The sequence below is a fragment of the Haemaphysalis longicornis genome, unplaced genomic scaffold (genome assembly GCF_048455015.1).
Source record: "Haemaphysalis longicornis isolate Haplotype H1 unplaced genomic scaffold, Haemaphysalis longicornis Haplotype H1 scaffold_2, whole genome shotgun sequence".
In the NCBI taxonomy this organism is placed as follows: Eukaryota; Metazoa; Arthropoda; class Arachnida; order Ixodida; family Ixodidae; genus Haemaphysalis; species Haemaphysalis longicornis.
Window position 1 is genome coordinate 221,703,210 of NW_027526295.1, and position 10,974 is coordinate 221,714,183.

Consider the following 10,974-nt stretch of genomic DNA (forward strand, 5'->3'; position numbering starts at 1 on the left):
AGTCAGCTCCTATCAGTGATGATGATGATGATGATGAGCAGGAGGAGGAGGAGGGGCCTTATTTATTCACTGAAATTTCGGGAAAGCAAAAACACAAGGAATACAACAAGTAATCAATTCACCTTTTTTCTGCGACCTGAGTGGTCATCTTCTTGGAGGTTTAAATTCAAAAATTAAGGGAGGGGTCAGGACATCCGGACCCCCCCTCTGGATCCGCCAATGATCTTGAAACAATTTTCTTTGCCGACATTTCTGAACCGTGCCAAAGTTCCGTACATTTGACCTCCTGCTCGGGCCTACAGTATTGAACAAATAAATAAAGAAATAAAATGGAAGTTGGCCTTTCTCTGCGAAAGTAGCATATAATGCACGAAAATGAAGCTTATGGTGAGCAAACAAGTTACTAAGGAAGCCGTAGTTGCTAGCACCGTGCGTGAATCCTTTATCAATTATTGGCCCATCACCCACTTCGATATGTGTCATGTTTTGATGCGAAACAGTTTTGTTACCTCCAAACCAAGTTACCTTTAGCACTGCGCCTCTAGCAGTGGACATGCAGAATCTTTATAAACAACCGCCGGTAAAGGTATTGGGTAGTTTTCCTATTGTTTTCTTTGTCGGTGGCGATTTTTTTCGCTCACAGGCGCAAGTTTTAGCAGTACTAATGGAAGCCTTTTTTGTTATGAGCATCTTTTAGGCTGAGGCGTTGGCATTCGCGCAGCGGAACGGGGCAATCGTGGATTTATGCAGTCGTGGCTTCCCTTATACCACGCGCAAGCTGCAAATTTTTGGTGTTTGAGGTCGAAAACGTTGTTCCGTGCATATTTCGAAGTAAATCTATATCCTCCCATGATTGCATTTTCTCTGTATGTTTCTACTGAAAATATTGGTGCGGATCAGGTAAAAGACCTATTTACAAGTTACGTACACAGGAGAATCTTTGCACAAACTATTTACAAACCAGTTGCAGGCAGGGGCAGCTAGGTCGTTCGTATAGCGCACGCACTAGTCCGCCGGAGCATCTTCATCTTCTTCGACGGCTGGCTGGTGTTCCAGCGCCACACAAACATGGCGGATACCCACCTAGGGGAAGTGCACCCTTCGCGTCGGGGTCTCTCGATACTTAGCGATCTTCTACCGGTGCCCTGTGGCATAGCTCCCCGCAGGAAAAACACCGACTCAGCTAGTGCTTGCGGCCATGGCGAGCCGAGTTAGGTGTGTAGTACGGTTTCGAGCGGACGACATGGACGATTTCACTTCGAGGAGTTGAGAGCTTAACTGCCTTGTAAAGAATTTGTAAATCGATTCTCTCGTGTACGTAACTTGTGAGTAGGTATTTTGCCTGCTCCGAAACAGTATCGTACAAAGCATTAAGAATAGATACAGCCGTGTACATTTTAGATGCTTTGGGAGGAGGTTTTTGCGTGGAGGGGAACACACACGCGAAAGTCGTCCACGCGTTGGCGAACGTCGTAAACAATTTTGTTTCAAGCATTGCCCGAAAAGACGCGAAATACCGACCTTTCTGGCCACGGAGTCATTTATTTATCACATAGTAAATACCCGAAGTTGAATCCCAGACCACAAACGCATAAAATGTCCACGACGTCCAACTGGTTCCAGACGGCCCGACTTGCCATCTATAAGTTCGCTTCACAAGCTGCGCGGAGCACGGTGGGCGCTACGTAGTTCTCAACAAAGCTGTCCAACGGACGCATAAACTCGCAGTGATATTCTACAAAGGCCACCTGAGTAAAAACGACAATATGCGCGTTGGTGCCTTGGAAAGATATTCCCCCGCAATGCAGGCATGGAATTACCTTTGCATAGCAGGCTGACTTCTCTTCATCATTAAAGACATATCTCCTCCTCACCCCTCCTGCACGCAGCTTGTAAAATAAACTCTAGCTTACTTGCGGGACATTTCACTAGCAAAGGTCAAAGCATCAGCACGGTAGAGCCACGCGAAAGCAACAGCATTTCCCAAAACTTCCCGTCACATTTGGCAGAGTGCCCGTTGAGTCCGGAAATAGGTACACGCTTTACGAGGCTATACACTTGTCGCATTCGGCTCTTCCCACGAGTTTGGGCTCGGTACCTCGTTGAATTCAGCCCCACTTCTCTTCACCGACTTACCATTTCGACAGATTCTGAGGGCGCTGTCATGGAAGGGCTGGTGCGCATGTAAGCTGTGTTGATTCCTGCAACCGCCGGCGAGACCTCTGCCGTATGAAATTCTCGGACACGGCCAGCAAAGCAGCGTTCGCTTCGCGTCGATCGCTGTTAGGGGGAGACACGTCGGGACGTCCGAAGACGTCTCGCGTGGGCGGTGCGCGCACGCCAAATCGAGCGCCGTGCAAGGCCCTTCGCGAGCAATCTGTCACAAACTTTTGCCCTGACGGCCGCGCGTCGTGTGTACGGTCCGCTGCCTTGACAACGGGACGGAGCGGAGGTTTCCACGGGAACCCTGTGCGAGGCGAGGGCTGAAAAGAAAATGACATTGGCCCGGCCGCGCTGCCTGCGGTTATTGCGCCTGCTTCTGTTTTAACCGCAAGCCCCTGGCGCAAGCTCTCAGTACAAGGCACAAAATGCCGTTAGCAGTATTGGCAGCATTGCTGCGTGTGCGTGTGTGCATGCGTGAGTGCGTGCTTCATGGGGCGTGGATAGCTCGGATAGCACAGATCTGACAAAAAACTGTGGTTGATTCCTCTGTCACAGGAATCAGTAAAACACGAAAGTGAAATGTGCAGCGAAATGTGCAGCTGAGTATGATTTGCGGGTCGGCGGCTGTCTTGTGGGTGTGCTTGGCTAGCGACGTCCTGTTGGAGGGTCGCTTCGGCAAAGGTGCCCTGGCGTCATTTCCGAGACGGATATGATGTCAGTAAAATCTTGGTGTATCCCGGCATAAATCACTTTCGCGTTGAAATATAAAACCCGAAAACGAACAACCCTAAGTATAACATACTCTTTAGTACTCAAGATTGCTTCCCCACAAGAAGACCCTGTGTGCAGGGGTGCACCCTTTACAGACCGCTTGCTTCGTTGTACTGGCGTCACTTCCGTGAAGGATATGACGTCAGTGAAATCTGTGTATCCGGAATAAAACACTTTCGTGTATAAACAGTTAAAAATCATTGGCGGATCAAACCCAGGCACCGCGGATTTCGGAGCGGAAATGATGAATTTCGAGGTTTTGTGCTTGCGTTTTATTTAATTATGAAGTCCACAAGGCGGTCTTCGCTATTTGTCTCGACTGAAATTGGAAACGGCAAAAATTAAGCCCGTTGCAGGTCAATCAGGATTTGTGTCCGAAAATTCCGAGGACCCCTGAGCACGTTTTGTGGGTTGTGAATGCGAAATCATTAAAGGGACCCTGCAACAATTTCGATAAACGCTTTCACTCGTTCCTGCACGCCTAGAAGCACTCGCCAGCACGTAGCGGCACTGCGTGATTTCCTCGTCGCACCAGATACGCCTTCCGTTTCTGCTTTGTTCTTCTGGCTTTATTTTTAAAGTTGCTATCGAAAAGCGTTCACTGCCGCAACTGAAGGAAAACCGGCCAAGAGCCGCTACATGGCCTTAGTGACGTAATTCGGGCGGTCGAAGAACGTCAAGACAAGGAAAGAGAGAAAAATCGGCGAGTTTCCAAGTTATCTGATGGGCATATAGCAGTAATTTTTGGCTGAGGTGCTTTGCGATCCCCTCATCTAAGTACTGGGTGTGTCGGGCGACTTCGTTCTACAAGCAGTTAGATTTCAAAAGAAGTTTAAAAAAGTGTTGCAGGGTCCTTTTAAGACCCAACTTCGGAACGCTGCTTATCAGTGTTTATCCGAGTTGTGCGCTGCAACTTACGTTTTCGTGTTTTGTTGAGAGGTGTCTGCAAAGCACTGGCCAACGTTACTAGAGTTGTTGGCACTAGCGTGGACGACCTCATTTCGCTGCCACCGACCGAGCGGCTGCCGACAATTTGGATGCTTCAGGCACAACAGCGGTACGGCGCGTACTGCCTGGCAGAGGGGACTGGATCGCCGGTGACTGTTGAGCCACTGGCTGAGGCGGGCATCGGATGAAGTGTGGGTATGTAACACTATGTTAGTATTTTGGACTCGCAAGAAACGAAACATCCATGGTGTAGAAACTTTGTATCATCATCGCTGATGCACCGATGACAACTGTTGGAACTTTTTTCCGCGAAGACAAAGAAGTGATCTCCAATGTTGGTAGAAGAGGACGATGACGAACGATGGCGGCGATCGGACGTGTTCTGTGTGTATTCTAATGCAAATACAGTTCTTTTCCTCTTACCGAAGGCGTTGTAGTCGCGACAAAGTGGTGCCGAAATCCCGCGGGATCAACGAACGATGGTATGTACCTCAACGGTTGTGACCAGTGCCTGAAAAGAACTTAAACCACTCTCATCATGACCGAATCACAAACGAAGCCTACTAGAGATCAGCTATACTGAAAACGAAGTGTTCAACGCTCTACTATAACGAGACTGATCTCCCAAGCGAAGGCTGCCATTTTCAAAGCGGACACAACCAATGAAGAAATTTGCGCCATAAGCCAACGGCTTGACTACGTGTCCAGACAACTACGGAACACCGACCGTGACATCGAACCCTTTCTGACTGGCAACTACGCTTAGCAAGAGTTTATGAACACTTTTGAGTTTCGTGACATCATCGTCACATGGCAATCGATTTTAAAGCAAGCAATGCAGTGCCCATCTTTGGGGTGCTTGTCTCAAATATGGCAAAGTAGCGTCACAGTTTCTCGCCCGCACCAAATCATGCAACTTCAATTGCCCAGGTGATGCATCACGGGCCAACATGCCTTTTCAAGTCACAAGCGGTTCTCTGACTGCATCCGCTCGTATCGAGGACTCTAGTAGCCAATCTCTGATACATGAAACGACGCCGGCAGCTACCGTTCAACTTGAACAGAAACCGCAAGGTCTGCCTGCAGAGAAATGTGCTTATCCCGACGTCCTACTTGAACTGGATGGACAAAGGAACAGTGAACAGAATTCGTCAACGAGCGACACCCCAGCCAGAACTGGAGCCATTGCAACTAATTACGTATCCCCAACGCAGTTGTGGCGTCCATCTGGCCTAAAAGTAGGCGCATTGAAGGAAGCCTTGCCAAACAGAACGCGGGTGAACCAAATACGAAAAGACAAGAGGAGGGATAAAAAAGACATTGATGCTACCTCAAGATTTGCTTTTAAGCTCACTCTGCACCAATACACGAACGTGAAACAAACGATTGTCGTTGCTCATGGCTTGCATGGCAGTCATCGGGGTCATCGCCACAACCATGACAGCTTCCACTCTCGAAGAAAGAAGAAGGGCCACGGCAACCAAATGAAGGCTTCTCCTGCTGCTCGGTACACCTGGAAATACAGGCGCAAGAGCCGTCAGCGAGGCCACCATTTGCTCGGAACTACTGGAAACGGACCATACAGACAACCGCAGCGCTGGTGGAAGTACAGACGCAAGGACGAGTGCTAGGACTATCCCCTACGAATCACTGTTTTTTTTTAGATGCGGCGCATCTCTTGCTCAGAGGCATGCCCTCCTGCGTCGTCGGAGTCCGTCCGCACGCCACCTGCGCATGCGCGACTCTCCTCCGTTCGTCTCTCCCACAGCTGTGCGCAACACTCTCACTCCGGCGCATTAGCATAACGACAGCTGGCGCGCTTGGTTGGCGCGCGCTATGCAGCTGCTCCGGTGCGCATGTGCGCGCATGCGCGACTCTCTCCCGCGGTCTCCTCTCCTTCAAGCGCTGTGCATATAAAGCGGGTATCGCTCCGCGGCGGTTCAGTCAGCGCTCGCTCTCGTTCTTCTCGAACATCGACGATGAAACCAAGATTCGACCACTGCTGCGGCAACCGCTCACTGTGCACTTTACTGACCATAAAGTCATCATTCTTAAATGTAATAAAGAGCTGGGTGGTGGTCGCTAAAACACGTGTACTCTCTCATTTCGCGTATGCATGCGCCGCATCACACCGGGGTTCCCTCGCGGGGAGAGGGGGGATATTTTTTTTTTTTGCCGCTGTGGAGATTGTTGGAACTTTTTTCCACGAAGACAAAGAAGTGATCTCCAATGTTGGTAGAAGAGGACGATGACGAACTATGGCGGCGATCTAGCGTGTTCTGTCCGTGATGTAATGTAAATACAGTTCTTTTCCCTTAACGAAGACGTTGTAGTCGCGACAACATCATCATCATGGTGCCGATAATCACGCGGAAGTTCGCGCTGCTTCATTCTTCTTCTCATCCTTCATAGTCGCCATTAAAGCTAGCGATCTCCATGGTCGCCCCTGTTTGCATGGAGGTCATAGCCCTTTAAGCCTAGATTCTCACAACTCTGTGTCGTGAAACCCGGGAATTGACGTCGGAGACGATGAGCAGCAGTACCGCTACCTGATTACGACGGCTCCTGCTCCGGCGGACCAGACTCTAGGGACCCACGATGACCTCTACTGAAAGGAAGCTACGGCGGCGAAGCACACTACGAGAGAAGCTCGAAATCATCGTACAGAACGCGCAAGAGGGCCTTCGGAATGGAAATCTTACCAAACAAATGGGCATGTCTATTCTCTGTAGCGGATCGAATTTCTATTCCGACAGATCCAACCACGTTCCAGTGGAGACATCCGATGCAGCCTTCAACGACCGAATCGTCCAAGTTATGGCGGAGCTTTGTTTTCGGTCCCGAGACCATCCGAGCGGTAAGCCCTGCACTCTACCTTCTGCGAAAAGCCCACCGCATCCGTAGAAACGCAAGCACCGCTACCAGCCCTCGAGTTAAATTCGACGGAGACCGACGAAAGTGGCTCCAATTCTGGAACCAGTTTGAGACTACGATCCACAATATTTAGTCAAACTTTTAACTTGAAAAGCCGCTTCCGCAATATCAGGAATGGCTCCGACAGAGCAATATTACAATAGCGCTACTGAAGCAGAGGTTCGGAGATCAGGCGCTGCTTGTGCGGGATCATACGCAAGCTCTCATTGAATTGAAACCAGTTGCTTCATCCCCCGACGTCATAAGTCGGCGTACTCACTCGTGAGTACACTCATTTGTACTCATTTGTACTCAAACTCACGAGTGAGTACGATGGTGAGTGATCACACACCCAGAAAAAAACAGTGAGTACGATGACGAGTGAGTACAGGGGTAAGTCCACTACTCGTGAGTACAGTACTCATGAGTACACTACTCATGAGTATGAGTACTCATGAGTACAGTATTCTAGAGTATGAGTATTTATGAGTTTCAGTATTCATGAGTATGAGTACTCATGAGTACACAGCACTCATGAGTACAATACTCATGAATACTGTTTTTGCGAGTGCTTGCACTCTTGAGTATATGCACTCCTGAGTACAGTAGTGCAAACTTGAGGCGTGCGCTGCACGCAAAATCCAAGTTCTTGGCAGGTATTGTACAATGCAACAAAATTTCGAGCTTCGCAGAAACTCTAAATAATATAAACATCTCTGTACCTACCCAACGACGACAACTCATGCCATCTGATTTCCCTTGGACTCTATCACCCCTATGCATAAAATTAAACATACCTGGACTCACATAAAAAAAAGTTATGCCTCAGATATGCCTCCTTCAACTAACACTTGCCCATATAAATGACCAATACTCTCGTATGACCCACATTTTTACTGATGGATCATCTACTCCTGACTGCAGTTCTTCTGGGCTCTTCATTACATCCACCGGCCAAGCACTCTCATACCGTCTTGAGCGCCCAACATCATCTACATCTGCTGAGCTTCATGCCATCAAACAAGCACTTCGCTACATTCTCCGCCAGCAGCCAGCACAGTGGGTAATCTTTACGGATTCGAAGGCAGCACTGCAAACTCTTCGACGTGCCAGCTGCTTCAGCATTCACGAACATATATCCCGCGATGTCTCTTACCTAAATCATCTAGTTTGTGTCGCCGGACACCGCGTGATACTGCAGTGGATCCCTGCCCACTGCGGCATCATAGGCAATGAAAAAGCAGATGAGGCTGCCAAGAGAGGATTGCAACTGCGGAACGTGAGGAACATTTTCTTCACGAAGCACGATGCCTCTAGGCTAGCAAAGGAGCTTGTTTTCAGGGAAAGAAGCACATTCTGGTCTCTCCCGGAAAACCAGCACCCATTCCTGCATTATGTCGACCCAACTTTGGCACTGAGGTTACCGGAGCGACTTCCACGTCGCCTAGAGACTTTGCTCCATCGCTTACGTCTCAACGTGGCGCTGACACATACCTACCGCTATCGCCTTGGCCTGACCTCGAACCCCTATTGTGACAACTGCGGTTCACCAGAAACCGTCGAGCATATTTTACTGAAGTGTCCTACATACTATCAAGCAAGAAACAACCTCGCACAGAAGATCGAGTGCCTCAACCACAGTTCCTTGACTTTAAAAGCACTTCTGGGACCATGGCCATCTCCCTCCTCTCAGCGTAAAGTGCTAACCGCATTATTTGAATATCTCAACGACATCGGCGTCGCTGAGCTGATATAGGACCACACCATTCTTGCACTGTAAAACCGCCCATAGACTTTTCACGTGTCGCACTGACGGACCCCAACGCACACGCTCCCTCCTTTTTTTTCACTTTTATTTTCTCCTTTCTTCTCTCCCTTCCACCTTTCTTCCTATTGCAACTTTTTCCCTCCTCCCGTACCCCGCAGAGTAGCATGGTAGCATGTCGGCGTTAACATGCCGGCAGACCTCTCTGCTTTCCTCTAATAAAGAGCTTTCTCTCTCTCTTCTTTCAGTAGTGCAAACAAGAAAACGGACGACAAAAGCTGCCACCCGAAGACACGCAGAAAAACGCAGTTTACGGCCACGGCTGCGCCGTTAAGCCCCGAGCTCCCCTGAGCCCGACCCGGCCTGAGAACAAGAGGAGACGGCAGACGCAACGCGAGTGCTTACGTTCCGTTTCGCTTTCTCACATGTACTTGCCTTCGCGCAGTAAGTCGCCCAACGACAGTGCACCGCGTCAGACGTTTTCTTCCTTTGTCCTGATTTATATGTAACCTGTGTTTTTCTAATCAATTGAACAATTTATTTTTTCTACTTATTTTTTCATTCGAGCTACGACCTAGCTAACAGTGCAGATGAGTTGATTATTCGTGAGTAATACAAATTGAGTACTCATGAGTACAGATTGAGTACTCATGAGTGCAGAATGAGTAGTACTCATGAGTGCAGAATGAGTAGTACTCATGAGGAGTACTCATGAGCAGTAGTACTCATTGAGTACTCATGAGTACAGATTGAGTACGAATACTCGTGAGGACAAATGAGTCTGAGTACAAGTGAGTACGATTACAAATGAGTATTTGATGAGTGAGTACGAGTGATTTTGTGAACAGACGAACTTTTTGAGTCTGAGTTTGATTGAGTACAGCGTGAATGAAAAAAATTGTGATTGAGTTTGAGTGAGTTCTTTCTGTTTTGCCGACCTATGCCCGACGTAGAGCGGCCGTGAAACCTCTATGGCCACGTTCAAGTTCATTGCAGAAGCCGGTATTCTGCTCCAGACGGTACCTTCAGATCTGGTGCTTAGATATCATCAGGGGTCAAAGATGACCATGACAACCACCACGAATGATGATCCTTATTGACGTCCACGAGAAGAACTTTGAGCAGCTTATAACTTTTTGGAGGGCAAGAACTTTAATGCTGGGAAGCAATGACACCGACTACGTCAAACTACGAGTTCCGAGATACGAATTGGCATCATCAGCATGCATATTCCCAACTGTCGTCTGTAGCATCCCTGCGCAGTACTGCATCTGTAATAAGGAAATGCATGTTTTGCTCGTTCACGCATGACTCGGCCTTCTCCTTCTCTGAATCGGAAACTTAGAGGAGAAGAAGGTGTGTCTCTCTCGAGAGGGACGCTACTTTCGTTGCTTGACTCAAGGATACCTTGCTAGATAATGCAAGAGAAAAAAACCGTGTTTGATTCCTCTGCCATAGAAATCGGTAAAACACGAAAGTGAAATGTGCAGCGAAATCTGCAGCTGAGCGTGATTTGCGGGTCGGCGGCTGTCTTGTGGGTGTGCTTGGCGAGCGACGTCCTGCTGGCGGGTCGCTTCGGCAAAGTTGTACTGGCGTCATTTCTGTGACGGATGTGACGTCGGAGAAATCTTGGTGTATCCCAGCATAAAACATTTTCGCGAGAAAATATAAAATTCCAAAAACGAACAACCCGAAGTATAACGTACTCATTTGTACTGAAGGTTGCTTCCCCGCAAGAAGACCCTGTGTGGAGGGGTGCACCCTTTACAGGCCGCTTGCTTCGTTGTACTGGCGTCACTTCCGCGAAGGATATGACGTAAGTTAAATCTTCGTGAATCCCGGAATAAAACACTTTGGTGTTACAATCATCTGTCAGCACTATTCGCGGCGACATCAATCGTCGATGTGCAACCCAGAACAAAGAAAAGTTAACGAGCAAGTCACAACTTTCTTCAAACGCTGACGATCAACGTGGCCGGATCGACAAGAGCGTTGAACTGCAGGATTCGTTTCGACGGAGGCAGTCAACGCAGCTTCATTTCGACTAACATTTCCAGGAAGCTAGGCTGCGATCTGGTTGGACAAGAAACACTCACAGTAGCAGTTTTTTTTTTTTTGGGGGGGGGGGGATACGAGAGACATTCAATAGAATGCGGGTAGATCTGCACAGCTTGACAACCAGTTTTACTGTGTTCGTTGAAGCACCCGAAGTGAAATAATTTCCAACCGCGCAATTGCGTTCCCAGACGAAAGAGTGATAGGTGCGCTACGAGGCAATCTCATCTACACAAGAAGCCTCGTGTGTCAAGATGCTGCTCACAACGGCATCGCCGTTCTATTGCACCGGACTTTTATTGGGATGTGGTGACAGGAAGCACTCAAAATTTAGGATCAAATCTCAAAGCAATCGAGAC